At 45.6% G+C, this 24923-nt stretch overlaps 7 non-coding genes across 7 annotated transcripts; all 7 read left to right on the top strand.

Annotated features, from left to right (window-relative positions):
* The first annotated feature begins 1681 nt into the window (after nt 1-1681).
* Nucleotides 1682-1755, top strand: TRNAN-GUU (transfer RNA asparagine (anticodon GUU)). The gene has a single exon. It is a non-coding gene; the product is annotated as a tRNA-Asn (tRNA).
* A 3443-nt stretch (nt 1756-5198) lies between these two features.
* TRNAN-GUU (transfer RNA asparagine (anticodon GUU)) lies at nt 5199-5272 on the top strand. Its single transcript has one exon. It is a non-coding gene; the product is annotated as a tRNA-Asn (tRNA).
* A 1680-nt stretch (nt 5273-6952) lies between these two features.
* TRNAN-GUU (transfer RNA asparagine (anticodon GUU)) lies at nt 6953-7026 on the top strand. Its single transcript has one exon. It is a non-coding gene; the product is annotated as a tRNA-Asn (tRNA).
* Nucleotides 7027-8706: 1680 nt separating this feature from the next.
* Nucleotides 8707-8780, top strand: TRNAN-GUU (transfer RNA asparagine (anticodon GUU)). Its single transcript has one exon. It is a non-coding gene; the product is annotated as a tRNA-Asn (tRNA).
* A 3426-nt stretch (nt 8781-12206) lies between these two features.
* Nucleotides 12207-12280, top strand: TRNAN-GUU (transfer RNA asparagine (anticodon GUU)). Its single transcript has one exon. It is a non-coding gene; the product is annotated as a tRNA-Asn (tRNA).
* A 1684-nt stretch (nt 12281-13964) lies between these two features.
* TRNAN-GUU (transfer RNA asparagine (anticodon GUU)) lies at nt 13965-14038 on the top strand. The gene has a single exon. It is a non-coding gene; the product is annotated as a tRNA-Asn (tRNA).
* Nucleotides 14039-24491: 10453 nt separating this feature from the next.
* On the top strand, nt 24492-24565 carry TRNAN-GUU (transfer RNA asparagine (anticodon GUU)). The gene has a single exon. It is a non-coding gene; the product is annotated as a tRNA-Asn (tRNA).
* Nucleotides 24566-24923: the final 358 nt, after the last annotated feature.

Below are 24923 nucleotides of genomic sequence, written 5' to 3'. Positions count from 1 at the left end.
GCAGTGTCCTCTTTTTGTTTCAGTTGCATGTTACAGAAAATCCTCTGGTGCCTCTCAACTTAAAGTTTCGGCCAGAAGAGGAGGGCACCGGTTGTAAGACCATTTCAACATGTACAGTGTGAAAAATTTTGAGAAGAGAAAAAAATCCCAGTGATTTGGATGACATAGTTGCAATGTAGAAAGAATGGTCCAGAGCCTTTGGCCCTCTTTGGTTGTGGGCCTAAATGTCTTTCCATGCGCCACTCTGTTTCAAAGAAGATGACACATGACATGAGAAACTGGGAGGTTCAAGCAAAGCTTGAAGGTTGTGAAAACTTTTTTTTGTCTGATAACCAAAAGGTTGGTGGTTCAAGCCCACCCAGGGATGATTGTACCCTCTTTTTGTTTCAGTTGCATGTCAGAGTTACAGAAAGTCCTACTGTGGCTCTCAACTGAGAGTTTCGGTCGGATGCACATTTCAAATACCCAACACAAACAAGAGACCCCTCTGAAAATAGATAGAAGACGAGGGCACCGGGAGAGCATTTGTCGACAGGTTGAAACATCATCTATGAGACTAACAAAAGTTCCTTCGAGCCGGAATTGAACCAGCGACCTAAGGATTGCTGATTTTCTACTACAGTCCTCCGCTCTACCAGCTGAGCTATCGAAGGCTTGCCGAGCTGGTTGTCGGGTGCTTCCTAAGCTTGCAAATGAGTTACATGAGTAGGGAAACAGAGGAGAATTGTCCCGCTCTTTGAAAAACTCGGCAAACCAAAACTTTGGAGAATACGGGCGTCGATCCCGTTACCTCTCGCATGCTAAGCGAGCGCTCTACCATTTGAGCTAATCCCCCTTCTGGCAGTCCATGTTGGGGTCCATGCTGGTCTCCATGTTGGGGTGCCTGATTCACCACAATTGTGCTCATCACATACTTTTCAACCTGTAGCTTTAAGCTTTTTTTTTTTTTTTTTTTTAAGTGTGGATGTCTTTCTCCCGTAAAAGCAGAAGGAGCGTGGAGCTTACAGGGTGCCGGGTGGTGTAAAAGTATAGGTGAGTCGTTAGTGTACAGAGTGAAGAATTGTGGGAAGAGAAAAGAAATCAGAATGATTTAAATAAGAAAGTCGCAACGTAGAAAAGATGGTCTAGATCCAATGGCCCATTTGGTTGTGGGCCCAAAAGCCTTTGCCTGTGCCACTTTGTTGCAAAGGCGAAAACATGTGTCATGAGAAACTGGGAGGTTGCGTGTATAAAAAGCATAGTCTGAAGGTCGTGAAAATGAGATGGTCAGGGATCGGGGGTCTCTATTCTATTTTTACGAGAAAAACATGTGATTCCGACCGGGGATAATGGCCAAATTGTAACAGGGGGCGTGAGTAAAAGAGAGCACTTAGCAGAGGATGGTTTCGATCCATCGACCTCTGGGTTATGGGCCCAGCACGCTTCCGCTGCGCCACTCTGCTGCCATACCTCCAAAAGAGAGGGGTAGCCTATTACCCGCTGACTGTTGTTAAGACGCTAATGTGGAGGCCATCTCTGTGTTGCAATTGTCCATTTGTTGGCGGCTGTAGTTCCACGCAGTTGTTATGTTTTATCATTCTCTTCTTTTTATTGTGTTGATCAGAAGGTCCTCTAAGAAACATACTCCATTTACCATGTTGTGGCTTTTTTACGACTTTAATCAAAGTGGGGGAGCGTGGTTGTCTCTGTGGCGCAATTGGTTAGCGCGTTCGGCTGTTAACCGGAAGGTTGGTGGTTCAAGCCCACCCAGGGACGGCAGTGTCCTCTTTTTGTTTCAGTTGCATGTTACAGAAAATCCTCTGGTGCCTCTCAACTTAAAGTTTCGGCCAGAAGAGGAGGGCACCGGTTGTAAGACCATTTCAACATGTACAGTGTGAAAAATTTTGAGAAGAGAAAAAAATCCCAGTGATTTGGATGACATAGTTGCAATGTAGAAAGAATGGTCCAGAGCCTTTGGCCCTCTTTGGTTGTGGGCCTAAATGTCTTTCCATGCGCCACTCTGTTTCAAAGAAGATGACACATGACATGAGAAACTGGGAGGTTCAAGCAAAGCTTGAAGGTTGTGAAAACTTTTTTTTGTCTGATAACCAAAAGGTTGGTGGTTCAAGCCCACCCAGGGATGATTGTACCCTCTTTTTGTTTCAGTTGCATGTCAGAGTTACAGAAAGTCCTACTGTGGCTCTCAACTGAGAGTTTCGGTCGGATGCCCATTTCAAATACCCAACACAAACAAGAGACCCCTCTGAAAATAGATAGAAGACGAGGGCACCGGGAGAGCATTTGTCGACAGGTTGAAACATCATCTATGAGACTAACAAAAGTTCCTTCGAGCCGGAATTGAACCAGCGACCTAAGGATTGCTGTTTTTCTACTACAGTCCTCCGCTCTACCAGCTGAGCTATCGAAGGCTTGCCGAGCTGGTTGTCGGGTGCTTCCTAAGCTTGCAAATGAGTTACATGAGTAGGGAAACAGAGGAGAATTGTCCCGCTCTTTGAAAAACTCGGCAAACCAAAACTTTGGAGAATACGGGCGTCGATCCCGTTACCTCTCGCATGCTAAGCGAGCGCTCTACCATTTGAGCTAATCCCCCTTCTGGCAGTCCATGTTGGGGTCCATGCTGGTCTCCATGTTGGGGTGCCTGATTCACCACAATTGTGATCATCACATACTTTTCAACCTGTAGCTTTAAGCTTTTTTTTTTTTTTTTTTTTTTTTTTTTAAGTGTGGATGTCTTTCTCCCGTAAAAGCAGAAGGAGCGTGGAGCTTACAGGGTGCCGGGTGGTGTAAAAGTATAGGTGAGTCGTTAGTGTACAGAGTGAAGAATTGTGGGAAGAGAAAAGAAATCAGAATGATTTAAATAAGAAAGTCGCAACGTAGAAAAGATGGTCTAGATCCAATGGCCCATTTGGTTGTGGGCCCAAAAGCCTTTGCCTGTGCCACTTTGTTGCAAAGGCGAAAACATGTGGCATGAGAAACTGGGAGGTTGCGTGTATAAAAAGCATAGTCTGAAGGTCGTGAAAATGAGATGGTCAGGGATCGGGGGTCTCTATTCTATTTTTACGAGAAAAACATGTGATTCCGACCGGGGATAATGGCCAAATTGTAACAGGGGGCGTGAGTAAAAGAGAGCACTTAGCAGAGGATGGTTTCGATCCATCGACCTCTGGGTTATGGGCCCAGCACGCTTCTGCTGCGCCACTCTGCTGCCGTACCTCCAAAAGAGAGGGGTAGCCTATTACCCGCTGACTGTTGTTAAGACGCTAATGTGGAGGCCATCTCTGTGTTGCAATTGTCCATTTGTTGGCGGCTGTAGTTCCACGCAGTTGTTATGTTTTATCATTCTCTTCTTTTTATTGTGTTGATCAGAAGGTCCTCTAAGAAACATACTCCATTTACCATGTTGTGGCTTTTTTACGACTTTAATCAAAGTGGGGGAGCGTGGTTGTCTCTGTGGCGCAATTGGTTAGCGCGTTCGGCTGTTAACCGGAAGGTTGGTGGTTCAAGCCCTCCCAGGGATGGCAGTGTCCTCTTTTTGTTTCAGTTGCATGTTACAGAAAATCCTCTGGTGCCTCTCAACTTAAAGTTTCGGCCAGAAGAGGAGGGCACCGGTTGTAAGACCATTTCAACATGTACAGTGTGAAAAATTTTGAGAAGAGAAAAAAATCCCAGTGATTTGGATGACATAGTTGCAATGTAGAAAGAATGGTCCAGAGCCTTTGGCCCTCTTTGGTTGTGGGCCTAAATGTCTTTCCATGCGCCACTCTGTTTCAAAGAAGATGACACATGACATGAGAAACTGGGAGGTTCAAGCAAAGCTTGAAGGTTGTGAAAACTTTTTTTTGTCTGATAACCAAAAGGTTGGTGGTTCAAGCCCACCCAGCGATGATTGTACCCTCTCTTTGTTTCAGTTGCATGTCAGAGTTACAGAAAGTCCTACTGTGGCTCTCAACTGAGAGTTTCGGTCGGATGCCCATTTCAAATACCCAACACAAACAAGAGACCCCTCTGAAAATAGATAGAAGACGAGGGCACCGGGAGAGCATTTGTCGACAGGTTGAAACATCATCTATGAGACTAACAAAAGTTCCTTCGAGCCGGAATTGAACCAGCGACCTAAGGATTGCTGATTTTCTACTACAGTCCTCCGCTTTACCAGCTGAGCTATCGAAGGCTTGCCGAGCTGGTTGTCGGGTGCTTCCTAAGCTTGCAAATGAGTTACATGAGTAGGGAAACAGAGGAGAATTGTCCCGCTCTTTGAAAAACTCGGCAAACCAAAACTTTGGAGAATACGGGCGTCGATCCCGTTACCTCTCGCATGCTAAGCGAGCGCTCTACCATTTGAGCTAATCCCCCTTCTGGCAGTCCATGTTGGGGTCCATGCTGGTCTCCATGTTGGGGTGCCTGATTCACCACAATTGTGATCATCACATACTTTTCAACCTGTAGCTTTAAGCTTTTTTTTTTTTTTTTTTTAAGTGTGGATGTCTTTCTCCCGTAAAAGCAGAAGGAGCGTGGAGCTTACAGGGTGTCGGGTGGTGTAAAAGTATAGGTGAGTCGTTAGTGTACAGAGTGAAGAATTGTGGGAAGAGAAAAGAAATCAGAATGATTTAAATAAGAAAGTCGCAACGTAGAAAAGATGGTCTAGATCCAATGGCCCATTTGGTTGTGGGCCCAAAAGCCTTTGCCTGTGCCACTTTGTTGCAAAGGCGAAAACATGTGGCATGAGAAACTGGGAGGTTGCGTGTATAAAAAGCATAGTCTGAAGGTCGTGAAAATGAGATGGTCAGGGATCGGGGGTCTCTATTCTATTTTTACGAGAAAAACATGTGATTCCGACCGGGGATAATGGCCAAATTGTAACAGGGGGCGTGAGTAAAAGAGAGCACTTAGCAGAGGATGGTTTCGATCCATCGACCTCTGGGTTATGGGCCCAGCACGCTCCCGCTACGCCACTCTGCTGCCGTACCTCCAAAAGAGAGGGGTAGCCTATTACCCGCTGACTGTTGTTAAGACGCTAATGTGGAGGCCATCTCTGTGTTGCAATTGTCCATTTGTTGGCGGCTGTAGTTCCACGCAGTTGTTATGTTTTATCATTCTCTTCTTTTTATTGTGTTGATCAGAAGGTCCTCTAAGAAACATACTCCATTTACCATGTTGTGGCTTTTTTACGACTTTAATCAAAGTGGGGGAGCGTGGTTGTCTCTGTGGCGCAATTGGTTAGCGCGTTCGGCTGTTAACCGGAAGGTTGGTGGTTCAAGCCCACCCAGGGACGGCAGTGTCCTCTTTTTGTTTCAGTTGCATGTTACAGAAAATCCTCTGGTGCCTCTCAACTTAAAGTTTCGGCCAGAAGAGGAGGGCACCGGTTGTAAGACCATTTCAACATGTACAGTGTGAAAAATTTTGAGAAGAGAAAAAAATCCCAGTGATTTGGATGACATAGTTGCAATGTAGAAAGAATGGTCCAGAGCCTTTGGCCCTCTTTGGTTGTGGGCCTAAATGTCTTTCCATGCGCCACTCTGTTTCAAAGAAGATGACACATGACATGAGAAACTGGGAGGTTCAAGCAAAGCTTGAAGGTTGTGAAAACTTTTTTTTGTCTGATAACCAAAAGGTTGGTGGTTCAAGCCCACCCAGGGATGATTGTACCCTCTTTTTGTTTCAGTTGCATGTCAGAGTTACAGAAAGTCCTACTGTGGCTCTCAACTGAGAGTTTCGGTCGGATGCCCATTTCAAATACCCAACACAAACAAGAGACCCCTCTGAAAATAGATAGAAGACGAGGGCACCGGGAGAGCATTTGTCGACAGGTTGAAACATCATCTATGAGACTAACAAAAGTTCCTTCGAGCCGGAATTGAACCAGCGACCTAAGGATTGCTGATTTTCTACTACAGTCCTCCGCTCTACCAGCTGAGCTATCGAAGGCTTGCCGAGCTGGTTGTCGGGTGCTTCCTAAGCTTGCAAATGAGTTACATGAGTAGGGAAACAGAGGAGAATTGTCCCGCTCTTTGAAAAACTCGGCAAACCAAAACTTTGGAGAATACGGGCGTCGATCCCGTTACCTCTCGCATGCTAAGCGAGCGCTCTACCATTTGAGCTAATCCCCCTTCTGGCAGTCCATGTTGGGGTCCATGCTGGTCTCCATGTTGGGGTGCCTGATTCACCACAATTGTGATCATCACATACTTTTCAACCTGTAGCTTTAAGCTTTTTTTTTTTTTTTTTTTAAGTGTGGATGTCTTTCTCCCGTAAAAGCAGAAGGAGCGTGGAGCTTACAGGGTGCCGGGTGGTGTAAAAGTATAGGTGAGTCGTTAGTGTACAGAGTGAAGAATTGTGGGAAGAGAAAAGAAATCAGAATGATTTAAATAAGAAAGTCGCAACGTAGAAAAGATGGTCTAGATCCAATGGCCCATTTGGTTGTGGGCCCAAAAGCCTTTGCCTGTGCCACTTTGTTGCAAAGGCGAAAACATGTGGCATGAGAAACTGGGAGGTTGCGTGTATAAAAAGCATAGTCTGAAGGTCGTGAAAATGAGATGGTCAGGGATCGGGGGTCTCTATTCTATTTTTACGAGAAAAACATGTGATTCCGACCGGGGATAATGGCCAAATTGTAACAGGGGGCGTGAGTAAAAGAGAGCACTTAGCAGAGGATGGTTTCGATCCATCGACCTCTGGGTTATGGGCCCAGCACGCTTCCGCTGCGCCACTCTGCTGCCGTACCTCCAAAAGAGAGGGGTAGCCTATTACCCGCTGACTGTTGTTAAGACGCTAATGTGGAGGCCATCTCTGTGTTGCAATTGTCCATTTGTTGGCGGCTGTAGTTCCACGCAGTTGTTATGTTTTATCATTCTCTTCTTTTTATTGTGTTGATCAGAAGGTCCTCTAAGAAACATACTCCATTTACCATGTTGTGGCTTTTTTACGACTTTAATCAAAGTGGGGGAGTGTGGTTGTCTCTGTGGCGCAATTGGTTAGCGCGTTCGGCTGTTAACCGGAAGGTTGGTGGTTCAAGCCCACCCAGGGACGGCAGTGTCCTCTTTTTGTTTCAGTTGCATGTTACAGAAAATCCTCTGGTGCCTCTCAACTTAAAGTTTCGGCCAGAAGAGGAGGGCACCGGTTGTAAGACCATTTCAACATGTACAGTGTGAAAAATTTTGAGAAGAGAAAAAAATCCCAGTGATTTGGATGACATAGTTGCAATGTAGAAAGAATGGTCCAGAGCCTTTGGCCCTCTTTGGTTGTGGGCCTAAATGTCTTTCCATGCGCCACTCTGTTTCAAAGAAGATGACACATGACATGAGAAACTGGGAGGTTCAAGCAAAGCTTGAAGGTTGTGAAAACTTTTTTTTGTCTGATAACCAAAAGGTTGGTGGTTCAAGCCCACCCAGGGATGATTGTACCCTCTTTTTGTTTCAGTTGCATGTCAGAGTTACAGAAAGTCCTACTGTGGCTCTCAACTGAGAGTTTCGGTCGGATGCCCATTTCAAATACCCAACACAAACAAGAGACCCCTCTGAAAATAGATAGAAGACGAGGGCACCGGGAGAGCATTTGTCGACAGGTTGAAACATCATCTATGAGACTAACAAAAGTTCCTTCGAGCCGGAATTGAACCAGCGACCTAAGGATTGCTGATTTTCTACTACAGTCCTCCGCTCTACCAGCTGAGCTATCGAAGGCTTGCCGAGCTGGTTGTCGGGTGCTTCCTAAGCTTGCAAATGAGTTACATGAGTAGGGAAACAGAGGAGAATTGTCCCGCTCTTTGAAAAACTCGGCAAACCAAAACTTTGGAGAATACGGGCGTCGATCCCGTTACCTCTCGCATGCTAAGCGAGCGCTCTACCATTTGAGCTAATCCCCCTTCTGGCAGTCCATGTTGGGGTCCATGCTGGTCTCCATGTTGGGGTGCCTGATTCACCACAATTGTGATCATCACATACTTTTCAACCTGTAGCTTTAAGCTTTTTTTTTTTTTTTTTTTAAGTGTGGATGTCTTTCTCCCGTAAAAGCAGAAGGAGCGTGGAGCTTACAGGGTGTCGGGTGGTGTAAAAGTATAGGTGAGTCGTTAGTGTACAGAGTGAAGAATTGTGGGAAGAGAAAAGAAATCAGAATGATTTAAATAAGAAAGTCGCAACGTAGAAAAGATGGTCTAGATCCAATGGCCCATTTGGTTGTGGGCCCAAAAGCCTTTGCCTGTGCCACTTTGTTGCAAAGGCGAAAACATGTGGCATGAGAAACTGGGAGGTTGCGTGTATAAAAAGCATAGTCTGAAGGTCGTGAAAATGAGATGGTCAGGGATCGGGGGTCTCTATTCTATTTTTACGAGAAAAACATGTGATTCCGACCGGGGATAATGGCCAAATTGTAACAGGGGGCGTGAGTAAAAGAGAGCACTTAGCAGAGGATGGTTTCGATCCATCGACCTCTGGGTTATGGGCCCAGCACGCTCCCGCTACGCCACTCTGCTGCCGTACCTCCAAAAGAGAGGGGTAGCCTATTACCCGCTGACTGTTGTTAAGACGCTAATGTGGAGGCCATCTCTGTGTTGCAATTGTCCATTTAATGGCGGCTGTAGTTCCACGCAGTTGTTATGTTTTATCATTCTCTTCTTTTTATTGTGTTGATCAGAAGGTCCTCTAAGAAACATACTCCATTTACCATGTTGTGGCTTTTTTACGACTTTAATCAAAGTGGGGGAGCGTGGTTGTCTCTGTGGCGCAATTGGTTAGCGCGTTCGGCTGTTAACCGGAAGGTTGGTGGTTCAAGCCCACCCAGGGACGGCAGTGTCCTCTTTTTGTTTCAGTTGCATGTTACAGAAAATCCTCTGGTGCCTCTCAACTTAAAGTTTCGGCCAGAAGAGGAGGGCACCGGTTGTAAGACCATTTCAACATGTACAGTGTGAAAAATTTTGAGAAGAGAAAAAAATCCCAGTGATTTGGATGACATAGTTGCAATGTAGAAAGAATGGTCCAGAGCCTTTGGCCCTCTTTGGTTGTGGGCCTAAATGTCTTTCCATGCGCCACTCTGTTTCAAAGAAGATGACACATGACATGAGAAACTGGGAGGTTCAAGCAAAGCTTGAAGGTTGTGAAAACTTTTTTTTGTCTGATAACCAAAAGGTTGGTGGTTCAAGCCCACCCAGGGATGATTGTACCCTCTTTTTGTTTCAGTTGCATGTCAGAGTTACAGAAAGTCCTACTGTGGCTCTCAACTGAGAGTTTCGGTCGGATGCCCATTTCAAATACCCAACACAAACAAGAGACCCCTCTGAAAATAGATAGAAGACGAGGGCACCGGGAGAGCATTTGTCGACAGGTTGAAACATCATCTATGAGACTAACAAAAGTTCCTTCGAGCCGGAATTGAACCAGCGACCTAAGGATTGCTGATTTTCTACTACAGTCCTCCGCTCTACCAGCTGAGCTATCGAAGGCTTGCCGAGCTGGTTGTCGGGTGCTTCCTAAGCTTGCAAATGAGTTACATGAGTAGGGAAACAGAGGAGAATTGTCCCGCTCTTTGAAAAACTCGGCAAACCAAAACTTTGGAGAATACGGGCGTCGATCCCGTTACCTCTCGCATGCTAAGCGAGCGCTCTACCATTTGAGCTAATCCCCCTTCTGGCAGTCCATGTTGGGGTCCATGCTGGTCTCCATGTTGGGGTGCCTGATTCACCACAATTGTGATCATCACATACTTTTCAACCTGTAGCTTTAAGCTTTTTTTTTTTTTTTTTTTAAGTGTGGATGTCTTTCTCCCGTAAAAGCAGAAGGAGCGTGGAGCTTACAGGGTGCCGGGTGGTGTAAAAGTATAGGTGAGTCGTTAGTGTACAGAGTGAAGAATTGTGGGAAGAGAAAAGAAATCAGAATGATTTAAATAAGAAAGTCGCAACGTAGAAAAGATGGTCTAGATCCAATGGCCCATTTGGTTGTGGGCCCAAAAGCCTTTGCCTGTGCCACTTTGTTGCAAAGGCGAAAACATGTGGCATGAGAAACTGGGAGGTTGCGTGTATAAAAAGCATAGTCTGAAGGTCGTGAAAATGAGATGGTCAGGGATCGGGGGTCTCTATTCTATTTTTACGAGAAAAACATGTGATTCCGACCGGGGATAATGGCCAAATTGTAACAGGGGGCGTGAGTAAAAGAGAGCACTTAGCAGAGGATGGTTTCGATCCATCGACCTCTGGGTTATGGGCCCAGCACGCTTCCGCTGCGCCACTCTGCTGCCGTACCTCCAAAAGAGAGGGGTAGCCTATTACCCGCTGACTGTTGTTAAGACGCTAATGTGGAGGCCATCTCTGTGTTGCAATTGTCCATTTGTTGGCGGCTGTAGTTCCACGCAGTTGTTATGTTTTATCATTCTCTTCTTTTTATTGTGTTGATCAGAAGGTCCTCTAAGAAACATACTCCATTTACCATGTTGTGGCTTTTTTACGACTTTAATCAAAGTGGGGGAGTGTGGTTGTCTCTGTGGCGCAATTGGTTAGCGCGTTCGGCTGTTAACCGGAAGGTTGGTGGTTCAGGGACGGCAGTGTCCTCTTTTTGTTTCAGTTGCATGTTACAGAAAATCCTCTGGTGCCTCTCAACTTAAAGTTTCGGCCAGAAGAGGAGGGCACCGGTTGTAAGACCATTTCAACATGTACAGTGTGAAAAATTTTGAGAAGAGAAAAAAATCCCAGTGATTTGGATGACATAGTTGCAATGTAGAAAGAATGGTCCAGAGCCTTTGGCCCTCTTTGGTTGTGGGCCTAAATGTCTTTCCATGCGCCACTCTGTTTCAAAGAAGATGACACATGACATGAGAAACTGGGAGGTTCAAGCAAAGCTTGAAGGTTGTGAAAACTTTTTTTTGTCTGATAACCAAAAGGTTGGTGGTTCAAGCCCACCCAGGGATGATTGTACCCTCTTTTTGTTTCAGTTGCATGTCAGAGTTACAGAAAGTCCTACTGTGGCTCTCAACTGAGAGTTTCGGTCGGATGCCCATTTCAAATACCCAACACAAACAAGAGACCCCTCTGAAAATAGATAGAAGACGAGGGCACCGGGAGAGCATTTGTCGACAGGTTGAAACATGATCTATGAGACTAACAAAAGTTCCTTCGAGCCGGAATTGAACCAGCGACCTAAGGATTGCTGATTTTCTACTACAGTCCTCCGCTCTACCAGCTGAGCTATCGAAGGCTTGCCGAGCTGGTTGTCGGGTGCTTCCTAAGCTTGCAAATGAGTTACATGAGTAGGGAAACAGAGGAGAATTGTCCCGCTCTTTGAAAAACTCGGCAAACCAAAACTTTGGAGAATACGGGCGTCGATCCGTTACCTCTCGCATGCTAAGCGAGCGCTCTACCATTTGAGCTAATCCCCCTTCTGGCAGTCCATGTTGGGGTCCATGCTGGTTTCCATGTTGGGGTGCCTGATTCACCACAATTGTGATCATCACATACTTTTCAACCTGTAGCTTTAAGCTTTTTTTTTTTTTTTTTTTTTTAAGTGTGGATGTCTTTCTCCCGTAAAAGCATAAGGAGCGTGGAGCTTACAGGGTGCCGGGTGGTGTAAAAGTATAGGTGAGTCGTTAGTGTACAGAGTGAAGAATTGTGGGAAGAGAAAAGAAATCAGAATGATTTAAATAAGAAAGTCGCAACGTAGAAAAGATGGTCTAGATCCAATGGCCCATTTGGTTGTGGGCCCAAAAGCCTTTGCCTGTGCCACTTTGTTGCAAAGGCGAAAACATGTGGCATGAGAAACTGGGAGATTGCGTGTATAAAAAGCATAGTCTGAAGGTCGTGAAAATGAGATGGTCAGGGATCGGGGGTCTCTATTCTATTTTTACGAGAAAAACATGTGATTCCGACCGGGGAAAATGGCCAAATTGTAACAGGGGGCGTGAGTAATAGAGAGCACTTAGCAGAGGATGGTTTCGATCCATCGACCTCTGGGTTATGGGCCCAGCACGCTTCTGCTGCGCCACTCTGCTGCCATACCTCCAAAAGAGAGGGGTAGCCTATTACCCGCTGACTGTTGTTAAGACGCTAATGTGGAGGCCATCTCTGTGTTGCAATTGTCCATTTGTTGGCGGCTGTAGTTCCACGCAGTTGTTATGTTTTATCATTCTCTTCTTTTTATTGTGTTGATCAGAAGGTCCTCTAAGAAACATACTCCATTTACCATGTTGTGGCTTTTTTACGACTTTAATCAAAGTGGGGGAGCGTGGTTGTCTCTGTGGCGCAATTGGTTAGCGCGTTCGGCTGTTAACCGGAAGGTTGGTGGTTCAAGCCCACCCAGGGACGGCAGTGTCCTCTTTTTGTTTCAGTTGCATGTTACAGAAAATCCTCTGGTGCCTCTCAACTTAAAGTTTCGGCCAGAAGAGGAGGGCACCGGTTGTAAGACCATTTCAACATGTACAGTGTGAAAAATTTTGAGAAGAGAAAAAAATCCCAGTGATTTGGATGACATAGTTGCAATGTAGAAAGAATGGTCCAGAGCCTTTGGCCCTCTTTGGTTGTGGGCCTAAATGTCTTTCCATGCGCCACTCTGTTTCAAAGAAGATGACACATGACATGAGAAACTGGGAGGTTCAAGCAAAGCTTGAAGGTTGTGAAAACTTTTTTTTGTCTGATAACCAAAAGGTTGGTGGTTCAAGCCCACCCAGGGATGATTGTACCCTCTTTTTGTTTCAGTTGCATGTCAGAGTTACAGAAAGTCCTACTGTGGCTTTCAACTGAGAGTTTCGGTCGGATGCACATTTCAAATACCCAACACAAACAAGAGACCCCTCTGAAAATAGATAGAAGACGAGGGCACCGGGAGAGCATTTGTCGACAGGTTGAAACATCATCTATGAGACTAACAAAAGTTCCTTCGAGCTGGAATTGAACCAGCGACCTAAGGATTGCTAATTTTCTACTACAGTCCTCCGCTCTACCAGCTGTGCTATCGAAGGCTTGCCAAGCTGGTTGTCGGGTGCTTCCTAAGCTTGCAAATGAGTTACATGAGTAGGGAAACAGAGGAGAATTGTCCCGCTCTTTGAAAAACTCGGCAAACCAAAACTTTGGAGAATACGGGCGTCGATCCCGTTACCTCTCGCATGCTAAGCGAGCGCTCTACCATTTGAGCTAATCCCCCTTCTGGCAGTCCATGTTGGGGTCCATGCTGGTTTCCATGTTGGGGTGCCTGATTCACCACAATTGTGATCATCACATACTTTTCAACCTGTAGCTTTAAGCTTTTTTTTTTTTTTTTTTTTTTTAAGTGTGGATGTCTTTCTCCCGTAAAAGCAGAAGGAGCGTGGAGCTTACAGGGTGCCGGGTGGTGTAAAAGTATAGGTGAGTCGTTAGTGTACAGAGTGAAGAATTGTGGGAAGAGAAAAGAAATCAGAATGATTTAAATAAGAAAGTCGCAACGTAGAAAAGATGGTCTAGATCCAATGGCCCATTTGGTTGTGGGCCCAAAAGCCTTTGCCTGTGCCACTTTGTTGCAAAGGCGAAAACATGTGGAATGAGAAACTGGGAGGTTGCGTGTATAAAAAGCATAGTCTGAAGGTCGTGAAAATGAGATGGTCAGGGATCGGGGATCTCTATTCTATTTTTACGAGAAAAACATGTGATTCCGACCGGGGATAATGGGCAAATTGTAACAGGGGGCGTGAGTAAAAGAGAGCACTTAGCAGAGGATGGTTTCGATCCATCGACCTCTGGGTTATGGGCCCAGCACGCTTCCGCTGCGCCACTCTGCTGCCATACCTCCGAAAGAGAGGGGTAGCCTATTACCCGCTGACTGTTGTTAAGACGCTAATGTGGAGGCCATCTCTGTGTTGCAATTGTCCATTTGTTGGCGGCTGTAGTTCCACGCAGTTGTCATGTTTTATCATTCTCTTCTTTTTATTGTGTTGATCAGAAGGTCCTCTAAGAAACATACTCCATTTACCATGTTGTGGCTTTTTTACGACTTTAATCAAAGCGGGGGAGCGTGGTTGTCTCTGTGGCGCAATTGGTTAGCGCGTTCGGCTGTTAACCGGAAGGTTGGTGGTTCAAGCCCACCCAGGGACGGCAGTGTCCTCTTTTTGTTTCAGTTGCATGTTACAGAAAATCCTCTGGTGCCTCTCAACTTAAAGTTTCGGCCAGAAGAGGAGGGCACCGGTTGTAAGACCATTTCAACATGTACAGTGTGAAAAATTTTGAGAAGAGAAAAAAATCCCAGTGATTTGGATGACATAGTTGCAATGTAGAAAGAATGGTCCAGAGCCTTTGGCCCTCTTTGGTTGTGGGCCTAAATGTCTTTCCATGCGCCACTCTGTTTCAAAGAAGATGACACATGACATGAGAAACTGGGAGGTTCAAGCAAAGCTTGAAGGTTGTGAAAACTTTTTTTTGTCTGATAACCAAAAGGTTGGTGGTTCAAGCCCACCCAGGGATGATTGTACCCTCTTTTTGTTTCAGTTGCATGTCAGAGTTACAGAAAGTCCTACTGTGGCTCTCAACTGAGAGTTTCGGTCGGATGCCCATTTCAAATACCCAACACAAACAAGAGACCCCTCTGAAAATAGATAGAAGACGAGGGCACCGGGAGAGCATTTGTCGACAGGTTGAAACATCATCTATGAGACTAACAAAAGTTCCTTCGAGCCGGAATTGAACCAGCGACCTAAGGATTGCTGATTTTCTACTACAGTCCTCCGCTCTACCAGCTGAGCTATCGAAGGCTTGACGAGCTGGTTGTCGGGTGCTTCCTAAGCTTGCAAATTAGTTACATGAGTAGGGAAACAGAGGAGAATTGTCCCGCTCTTTGAAAAACTCGGCAAACCAAAACTTTGGAGAATACGGGCGTCGATCCCGTTACCTCTCGCATGCTAAGCGAGCGCTCTACCATTTGAGCTAATCCCCCTTCTGGCAGTCCATGTTGGGGTCCATGCTGGTTTCCATGTTGGGGTGCCTGATTCACCACAATTGTGATCATCACATACTTTTCAACCTGTAGCTTTAAGCTTTTTTTTTTTTTTTTTTTTTTTTTAAGTGTGGATGTCTTTCTCCCGTAAAAGCAGAAGGAGCGTGGAGCTTACAGGGTGCCGGGTGGTGTAAAAGTATAGGTGAGTCGTTAGTGTACAGAGTGAAGAATTGTGGGAAGAGAAAAGAAATCAGAATGATTTAAATAAGAAAGTCGCAACGTAGAAAAGATGGTCTAGATCCAATGGCCCATTTGGTTGTGGGCCCAAAAGCCTTTGCCTGTGCCACTTTGTTGCAAAGGCGAAAACATGTGGAATGAGAAACTGGGAGGTTGCGTGTATAAAAAGCATAGTCTGAAGGTCGTGAAAATGAGATGGTCAGGGATCGGGGATCTCTATTCTATTTTTACGAGAAAAACATGTGATTCCGACCGGGGATAATGGCCAAATTGTAACAGGGGGCGTGAGTAAAAGAGAGCACTTAGCAGAGGATGGTTTCGATCCATCGACCTCTGGGTTATGGGCCCAGCACGCTTCCGCTGCGCCACTCTGCTGCCATACCTCCAAAAGAGAGGGGTAGCCTATTACCCGCTGACTGTTGTTAAGACGCTAATGTGGAGGCCATCTCTGTGTTGCAATTGTCCATTTGTTGGCGGCTGTAGTTCCACGCAGTTATGTTTTATCATTCTCTTCTTTTTATTGTGTTGATCAGAAGGTCCTCTAAGAAACATACTCCATTTACCATGTTGTGGCTTTTTTACGACTTTAATCAAAGTGGGGGAGCGTGGTTGTCTCTGTGGCGCAATTGGTTAGCGTGTTCGGCTGTTAACCGGAAGGTTGGTGGTTCAAGCCCACCCAGGGACGGCAGTGTCCTCTTTTTGTTTCAGTTGCATGTTACAGAAAATCCTATGGTGCCTCTCAACTTAAAGTTTCGGCCAGAAGAGGAGGGCACCGGTTGTAAGACCATTTCAACATGTACAGTGTGAAAAATTTTGAGAAGAGAAAAAAATCCCAGTGATTTGGATGACATAGTTGCAATGTAGAAAGAATGGTCCAGAGCCTTTGGCCCTCTTTGGTTGTGGGCCTAAATGTCTTTCCATGCGCCACTCTGTTTCAAAGAAGATGACACATGACATGAGAAACTGGGAGGTTCAAGCAAAGCTTGAAGGTTGTGAAAACTTTTTTTTGTCTGATAACCAAAAGGTTGGTGGTTCAAGCCCACCCAGGGATGATTGTACCCTCTTTTTGTTTCAGTTGTATGTCGGAGTTACAGAAAGTCCTACTGTGGCTCTCAACTGAGAGTTTCGGTCGGATGCCCATTTCAAATACCCAACACAAACAAGAGACCCCTCTGAAAATAGATAGAAGACGAGGGCACCGGGAGAGCATTTGTCGACAGGTTGAAACATCATCTATGAGACTAACAAAAGTTCCTTCGAGCCGGAATTGAACCAGCGACCTAAGGATTGCTGATTTTCTACTACAGTCCTCCGCTCTACCAGCTGAGCTATCGAAGGCTTCCTGAGCTGGTTGTCGGGTGCTTCCTAAGCTTGCAAATGAGTTACATGAGTAGAGAAACAGAGGAGAATTGTCCCGCTCTTTGAAAAACTCGGCAAACCAAAACTTTGGAGAATACGGGCGTCGATCCCGTTACCTCTCGCATGCTAAGCGAGCGCTGTACCATTTGAGCTAATCCCCCTTCTGGCAGTCCATGTTGGGGTCCATGCTGGTTTCCATGTTGGGGTGCCTGATTCACCACAATTGTGATCATCACATACTTTTCAACCTGTAGCTTTAAGCTTTTTTTTTTTTTTTTTTTTTAAGTGTGGATGTCTTTCTCCCGTAAAAGCAGAAGGAGCGTGGAGCTTACAGGGTGCCGGGTGGTGTAAAAGTATAGGTGAGTCGTTAGTGTACAGAGTGAAGAATTGTGGGAAGAGAAAATAAATCAGAATGATTTAAATAAGAAAGTCGCAACGTAGAAAAGATGGTCTAGATCCAATGGCCCATTTGGTTGTGGGCCCAAAAGCCTTTGCCTGTGCCACTTTGTTGCAAAGGCGAAAACATGTGGCATGAGAAACTGGGAGGTTGCGTGTATAAAAAGCATAGTCTGAAGGTCGTGAAAATGAGATGGTCAGGGATCGGGGATCTCTATTCTATTTTTACGAGAAAAACATGTGATTCCGACCGGGGATAATGGCCAAATTGTAACAGGGGGCGTGAGTAAAAGAGAGCACTTAGCAGAGGATGGTTTCGATCCATTGACCTCTGGGTTATGGGTCCAGCACGCTTCCGCTGCGCCACTCTGCTGCCATACCTCCAAAAGAGAGGGGTAGCCTATTACCCGCTGACTGTTGTTAAGACGCTAATGTGGAGGCCATCTCTGTGTTGCAATTGTCCATTTGTTGGCGGCTGTAGTTCCACGCAGTTGTTATGTTTTATCATTCTCTTCTTTTTATTGTGTTGATCAGAAGGTCCTCTAAGAAACATACTCCATTTACCATGTTGTGGCTTTTTTACGACTTTAATCAAAGTAGGGGAGCGTGGTTGTCTCTGTGGCGCAATTGGTTAGCGCGTTCGGCTGTTAACCGGAAGGTTGGTGGTTCAAGCCCACCCAGGGATGGCAGTGTCCTATTTTTGTTTCAGTTGCATGTTACAGAAAATCCTATGGTGCCTCTCAACTTATAGTTTCGGCCAGAAGAGGAGGGCACCGGTTGTAAGACCATTTCAACATGTACAGTGTGAAAAATTTTGAGAAGAGAAAAAAATCCCAGTGATTTGGATGACATAGTTGCAATGTAGAAAGAATGGTCCAGAGCCTTTGGCCCCCTTTGGTTGTGGGTCTAAATGTCTTTCCATGCGCCACTCTGTTTCAAAGAAGATGACACATGACATGAGAAACTGGGAGGTTCAAGCAAAGCCTGAAGGTTGTGAAAGCTTTTTTTTGTCTGATAACCAAAAGGTTGGTGGTTCAAGCCCACCCAGGGATGATTGTACCCTTTTTTTGTTTCAGTTGCATGTCAGAGTTACAGAAAGTCCTACTGTGGCTCTCAACTGAGAGTTTCGGTCGGATGCCCATTTCAAATACCCAACACAAACAAGAGACCCCTCTGAAAATAGATAGAAGACGAGGGCACCGGGAGAGCATTTGTCGACAGGTTGAAACATCATCTATGAGACTAACAAAAGTTCCTTCGAGCTGGAATTGAACCAGCGACCTAAGGATTGCTGATTTTCTACTACAGTCCTCCGCTCTACCAGCTGAGCTATCGAAGGCTTGCCGAGCTGGTTGTCGGGTGCTTCCTAAGCTTGCAAATGAGTTACATGAGTAGGGAAACAGAGGAGAATTGTCCCGCTCTTTGAAAAACTCGGCAAACCAAAACTTTGGAGAATACGGGCGTCGATCCCGTTACCTCTCGCATGCTAAGCGAGCGCTCTACCATTTGAGCTAATCCCCCTTCTGGCAGTCCATGTTGGGGTGCCTGATTCACCACAATTGTGATCATCACATACTTTTCAACCTGTAGCTTTAAGCTTTTTTTTTTTTTTTTTTTTTATTTTTTAAGTGTGGATGTCTTTCTCCCGTAAAAGCAGATGGAGCGTGGAGCTTACAGGGTGCCGGGTGGTGTAAAAGTATAGGTGAGTCGTTAGTGTACAGAGTGAAGAATTGTGGGAAGAGAAAAGAAATCAGAATGATTTAAATAAGAAAGTCGCAACGTAGAAAAGATGGTCTAGATCCAATGGCCCATTTGGTTGTGGGCCCAAAAGCCTTTGCCTGTGCCACTTTGTTGCAAAGGCGAAAACATGTGGCATGAGAAACTGGGAGGTTGCGTGTATAAAAAGCATAGTCTGAAGGTCGTGAAAATGAGATGGTCAGGGATCGTGGGTCTCTATTCTTTTTTTACGAGAAAAACATGTGATTCCGACCGGGGATAATGGCCAAATTGTAACAGGGGGCGTGAGTAAAATAGAGCACTTAGCAGAGGATGGTTTCGATCCATCGACCTCTGGGTTATGGGCCCAGCACGCTTCCGCTGCGCCACTCTGCTGCCATGCCTCCTAAAGAGAGGGGTAGCCTATTACCCGCTGACTGTTGTTAAGACGCTAATGTGGAGGCCATCTCTGTGTTGCAATTGTCCATTTGTTGGCGGCTGTAGTTCCACGCAGTTGTTATGTTTTATCATTCTCTTCTTTTTATTGTGTTGATCAGAAGGTCCTCTAAGAAACATACTCCATTTACCATGTTGTGGCTTTTTTACGACTTTAATCAAAGTAGGGGAGCGTGGTTGTCTCTGTGGCGCAATTGGTTAGCGCGTTCGGCTGTTAACCGGAAGGTTAGTGGTTCAAGCCCACCCAGGGATGGCAGTGTCCTATTTTTGTTTCAGTTGCATGTTACAGAAAATCCTATGGTGCCTCTCAACTTATAGTTTCGGCCAGAAGAGGAGGGCACCGGTTGTAAGACCATTTCAACATGTACAGTGTGAAAAATTTTGAGAAGAGAAAAAAATCCCAGTGATTTAGATGACATAGTTGCAATGTAGAAAGAATGGTCCAGAGCCTTTGGCCCTCTTTGGTTGTGGGCCTAAATGTCTTTCCATGCGCCACTCTGTTTCAAAGAAGATGACACATGACATGAGAAACTGGGAGGTTCAAGCAAAGCTTGAAGGTTGTGAAAACTTTTTTTTGTCTGATAACCAAAAGGTTGGTGGTTCAAGCCCACCCAGGGATGATTGTACCCTCTTTTTGTTTCAGTTGCATGTCAGAGTTACAGAAAGTCCTACTGTGGCTCTCAACTGAGAGTTTCGGTCGGATGCCCATTTCAAATACCCAACACAAACAAGAGACCCCTCTGAAAATAGATAGAAGACGAGGGCACCGGGAGAGCATTTGTCGACAGGTTGAAACATCATCTATGAGACTAACAAAAGTTCCTTCGAGCCGGAATTGAACCAGCGACCTAAGGATTGCTGATTTTCTACTACAGTCCTCCGCTCTACCAGCTGAGCTATCGAAGGCTTGCCGAGCTGGTTGTCGGGTGCTTCCTAAGCTTGCAAATGAGTTACATGAGTAGGGAAACAGAGGAGAATTGTCCCGCTCTTTGAAAAACTCGGCAAACCAAAACTTTGGAGAATACGGGCGTCGATCCCGTTACCTCTCGCATGCTAAGCGAGCGCTCTACCATTTGAGCTAATCCCCCTTCTGGCAGTCCATGTTGGGGTCCATGCTGGTTTCCATGTTGGGGTGCCTGATTCACCACAATTGTGATCATCACATACTTTTCAAGTTGTAGCTTTAAGCTTTTTTTTTTTTTTTTTTTTTAAGTGTGGATGTCTTTCTCCCGTAAAAGCAGAAGGAGCGTGGAGCTTACAGGGTGCCGGGTGGTGTAAAAGTATAGGTGAGTCGTTAGTGTACAGAGTGAAGAATTGTGGGAAGAGAAAAGAAATCAGAATGATTTAAATAAGAAAGTCGCAACGTAGAAAAGATGGTCTAGATCCAATGGCCCATTTGGTTGTGGGCCCAAAAGCCTTTGCCTGTGCCACTTTGTTGCAAAGGCGAAAACATGTGGAATGAGAAACTGGGAGGTTGCGTGTATAAAAAGCATAGTCTGAAGGTCGTGAAAATGAGATGGTCAGGGATCGGGGATCTCTATTCTATTTTTACGAGAAAAACATGTGATTCCGACCGGGGATAATGGCCAAATTGTAACAGGGGGCGTGAGTAAAAGAGAGCACTTAGCAGAGGATGGTTTCGATCCATTGACCTCTGGGTTATGGGCCCAGCACGCTTCCGCTGCGCCACTCTGCTGCCATACCTCCAAAAGAGAGGGGTAGCCTATTACCCGCTGACTGTTGTTAAGACGCTAATGTGGAGGCCATCTCTGTGTTGCAATTGTCCATTTGTTGGCGGCTGTAGTTCCACGCAGTTGTTATGTTTTATCATTCTCTTCTTTTTATTGTGTTGATCAGAAGGTCCTCTAAGAAACATACTCCATTTACCATGTTGTGGCTTTTTTACGACTTTAATCAAAGTAGGGGAGCGTGGTTGTCTCTGTGGCGCAATTGGTTAGCGCGTTCGGCTGTTAACCGGAAGGTTGGTGGTTCAAGCCCACCCAGGGATGGCAGTGTCCTATTTTTGTTTCAGTTGCATGTTACAGAAAATCCTATGGTGCCTCTCAACTTATAGTTTCGGCCAGAAGAGGAGGGCACCGGTTGTAAGACCATTTCAACATGTACAGTGTGAAAAATTTTGAGAAGAGAAAAAAATCCCAGTGATTTGGATGACATAGTTGCAATGTAGAAAGAATGGTCCAGAGCCTTTGGCCCCCTTTGGTTGTGGGTCTAAATGTCTTTCCATGCGCCACTCTGTTTCAAAGAAGATGACACATGACATGAGAAACTGGGAGGTTCAAGCAAAGCCTGAAGGTTGTGAAAGCTTTTTTTTGTCTGATAACCAAAAGGTTGGTGGTTCAAGCCCACCCAGGGATGATTGTACCCTTTTTTTGTTTCAGTTGCATGTCAGAGTTACAGAAAGTCCTACTGTGGCTCTCAACTGAGAGTTTCGGTCGGATGCCCATTTCAAATACCCAACACAAACAAGAGACCCCTCTGAAAATAGATAGAAGACGAGGGCACCGGGAGAGCATTTGTCGACAGGTTGAAACATCATCTATGAGACTAACAAAAGTTCCTTCGAGCTGGAATTGAACCAGCGACCTAAGGATTGCTGATTTTCTACTACAGTCCTCCGCTCTACCAGCTGAGCTATCGAAGGCTTGCCGAGCTGGTTGTCGGGTGCTTCCTAAGCTTGCAAATGAGTTACATGAGTAGGGAAACAGAGGAGAATTGTCCCGCTCTTTGAAAAACTCGGCAAACCAAAACTTTGGAGAATACGGGCGTCGATCCCGTTACCTCTCGCATGCTAAGCGAGCGCTCTACCATTTGAGCTAATCCCCCTTCTGGCAGTCCATGTTGGGGTCCATGCTGGTTTCCATGTTGGGGTGCCTGATTCACCACAATTGTGATCATCACATACTTTTCAACCTGTAGCTTTAAGCTTTTTTTTTTTTATTTTTTTTATTTTTTAAGTGTGGATGTCTTTCTCCCGTAAAAGCAGAAGGAGCGTGGAGCTTACAGGGTGCCGGGTGGTGTAAAAGTATAGGTGAGTCGTTAGTGTACAGAGTGAAGAATTGTGGGAAGAGAAAAGAAATCAGAATGATTTAAATAAGAAAGTCGCAACGTAGAAAAGATGGTCTAGATCCAATGGCCCATTTGGTTGTGGGCCCAAAAGCCTTTGCCTGTGCCACTTTGTTGCAAAGGCGAAAACATGTGGCATGAGAAACTGGGAGGTTGCGTGTATAAAAAGCATAGTCTGAAGGTCGTGAAAATGAGATGGTCAGGGATCGTGGGTCTCTATTCTTTTTTTACGAGAAAAACATGTGATTCCGACCGGGGATAATGGCCAAATTGTAACAGGGGGCGTGAGTAAAAGAGAGCACTTAGCAGAGGATGGTTTCGATGCATCGACCTCTGGGTTATGGGCCCAGCACGCTTCCGCTGCGCCACTCTGCTGCCATGCCTCCTAAAGAGAGGGGTAGCCTATTACCCGCTGACTGTTGTTAAGACGCTAATGTGGAGGCCATCTCTGTGTTGCAATTGTCCATTTGTTGGCGGCTGTAGTCCCACGCAGTTGTTATGTTTTATCATTCTCTTCTTTTTATTGTGTTGTTCAGAAGGTCCTCTAAGAAACATACTCCATTTACCATGTTGTGGCTTTTTTACGACTTTAATCAAACTGGTGGAGCGTGGTTGTCTCTGTGGCGCAATTGGTTAGCGCGTTCGGCTGTTAGCCGGAAGGTTGGTGGTTCAAGCCCACCCAGGGACGGCAGTGCCCTCTTTTTGTTTCAGTTGCATGTTACAGAAAATCCTATGGTGCCTCTCAACTTAAAGTTTCGGCCAGAAGAGGAGGGCACCGGTTGTAAGACCATTTCAACATGTACAGTGTGAAAAATTTTGAGAAGAGAAAAAAATCCCAGTGATTTGGATGACATAGTTGCAATGTAGAAAGAATGGTCCAGAGCCTTTGGCCCCCTTTGGTTGTGGGCCTAAATGTCTTTCCATGCGCCGCTCTGTTTCAAAGAAAATAACACATGACATGAGAAACTGGGAGGTTCAAGCAAAGCTTGAAGGTTGTGAAAACTTTTTTTTGTCTGATAACCAAAAGGTTGGTGGTTCAAGCCCACCCAGGGATGATTGTACCCTCTTTTTGTTTCAGTTGCATGTCAGAGTTACAGAAAGTCCTACTGTGGCTCTCAACTGAGAGTTTCGGTCGGATGCCCATTTCAAATACCCAACACAAACAAGAGACCCCTCTGAAAATAGATAGAAGACGAGAGCACTGGGAGAGCATTTGTCGACAGGTTGAAACATCATCTATGAGACTAACAAAAGTTCCTTCGAGCCGGAATTGAACCAGCGACCTAAGGATTGCTGATTTTCTACTACAGTCCTCCGCTCTACCAGCTGAGCTATCGAAGGCTTGCTGAGCTGGTCGTCGGGTGCTTCCTAAGCTTGCAAATGAGTTACATGAGTAGGGAAACAGAGGCGAATTGTCCCGCTCTTTGAAAAACTCGGCAAACCAAAACTTTGGAGAATACGGGCGTCGATCCCGTTACCTCTCGCATGCTAAGCGAGCGCTCTACCATTTGAGCTAATCCCCCTTCTGGCAGTCCATGTTGGGGTCCATGTTGGGGTCCATGCTGGTTTCCATGTTGGGGTGCCTGATTCACCACAATTGTGATCATCACATACATTTCAACCTGTAGCTTTAAGCTTTTTTTTTTTTTGTGGATGTCTTTCTCCCGTAAAAGCAGAAGGAGCATGGAGCTTACAGGGTGCCGGGTGGTGTAAAAGTATAGGTGAGTCGTTAGTGTACAGAGTGAATAATTGTGGGAAGAGAAAAGAAATCAGAATGATTTAAATAAGAAAGTCGCAACGTCGAAAAGATGGTCTAGATCCAATGGCCCATTTGGTTGTGGGCCCAAAAGCCTTTGCCTGTGCCACTTTGTTGCAAAGGCGAAAACATGTGGCATGAGAAACTGGGAGGTTGCGTGTATAAAAAGCATAGTCTGAAGGTCGTGAAAATGAGATGGTCAGGGATCGGGGGTCTCTATTCTATTTTTACGAGAAAAACATGTGATTCCGACCGGGGATAATGGCCAAATTGTAACAGGGGGCGTGAGTAAAATAGAGCACTTAGCAGAGGATGGTTTTGATCCATCGACCTCTGGGTTATGGGCCCAGCACGCTTCCGCTGCGCCACTCTGCTGCCATGCCTCCTAAAGAGAGGGGTAGCCTATTACCCGCTGACTGTTGTTAAGACGCTAATGTGGAGGCCATCTCTGTGTTGCAATTGTCCATTTGTTGGCGGCTGTAGTCCCACGCAGTTGTTATGTTTTATCATTCTCTTCTTTTTATTGTGTTGTTCAGAAGGTCCTCTAAGAAACATACTCCATTTACCATGTTGTGGCTTTTTTACGACTTTAATCAAAGTGGGGGAGCGTGGTTGTCTCTGTGGCGCAATTGGTTAGCGCGTTCGGCTGTTAACCGGAAGGTTGGTGGTTCAAGCCCACCCAGGGACGGCAGTGCCCTCTTTTTGTTTCAGTTGCATGTTACAGAAAATCCTATGGTGCCTCTCAACTTAAAGTTTCGGCCAGAAGAGGAGGGCACCGGTTGTAAGACCATTTCAACATGTACAGTGTGAAAAATTTGGAGAAGAGAAAAAAATCCCAGTGATTTGGATGACATAGTTGCCTTTGGCCCCCTTTGGTTGTGGGCCTAAATGTCTTTCCATGCGCCGCTCTGTTTCAAAGAAAATAACACATGACATGAGAAACTGGGAGGTTCAAGCAAAGCTTGAAGGTTGTGAAAACTTTTTTTTGTCTGATAACCAAAAGGTTGGTGGTTCAAGCCCACCCAGGGATGATTGTACCCTCTTTT

The sequence above is a fragment of the Rhinoderma darwinii genome (genome assembly GCF_050947455.1).
Source record: "Rhinoderma darwinii isolate aRhiDar2 chromosome 4 unlocalized genomic scaffold, aRhiDar2.hap1 SUPER_4_unloc_11, whole genome shotgun sequence".
Classification (NCBI taxonomy): Eukaryota; Metazoa; Chordata; class Amphibia; order Anura; family Rhinodermatidae; genus Rhinoderma; species Rhinoderma darwinii.
Note: the sequence above shows the minus strand (reverse complement) of the source record. Positions and strands in the feature narration are given on the sequence as shown.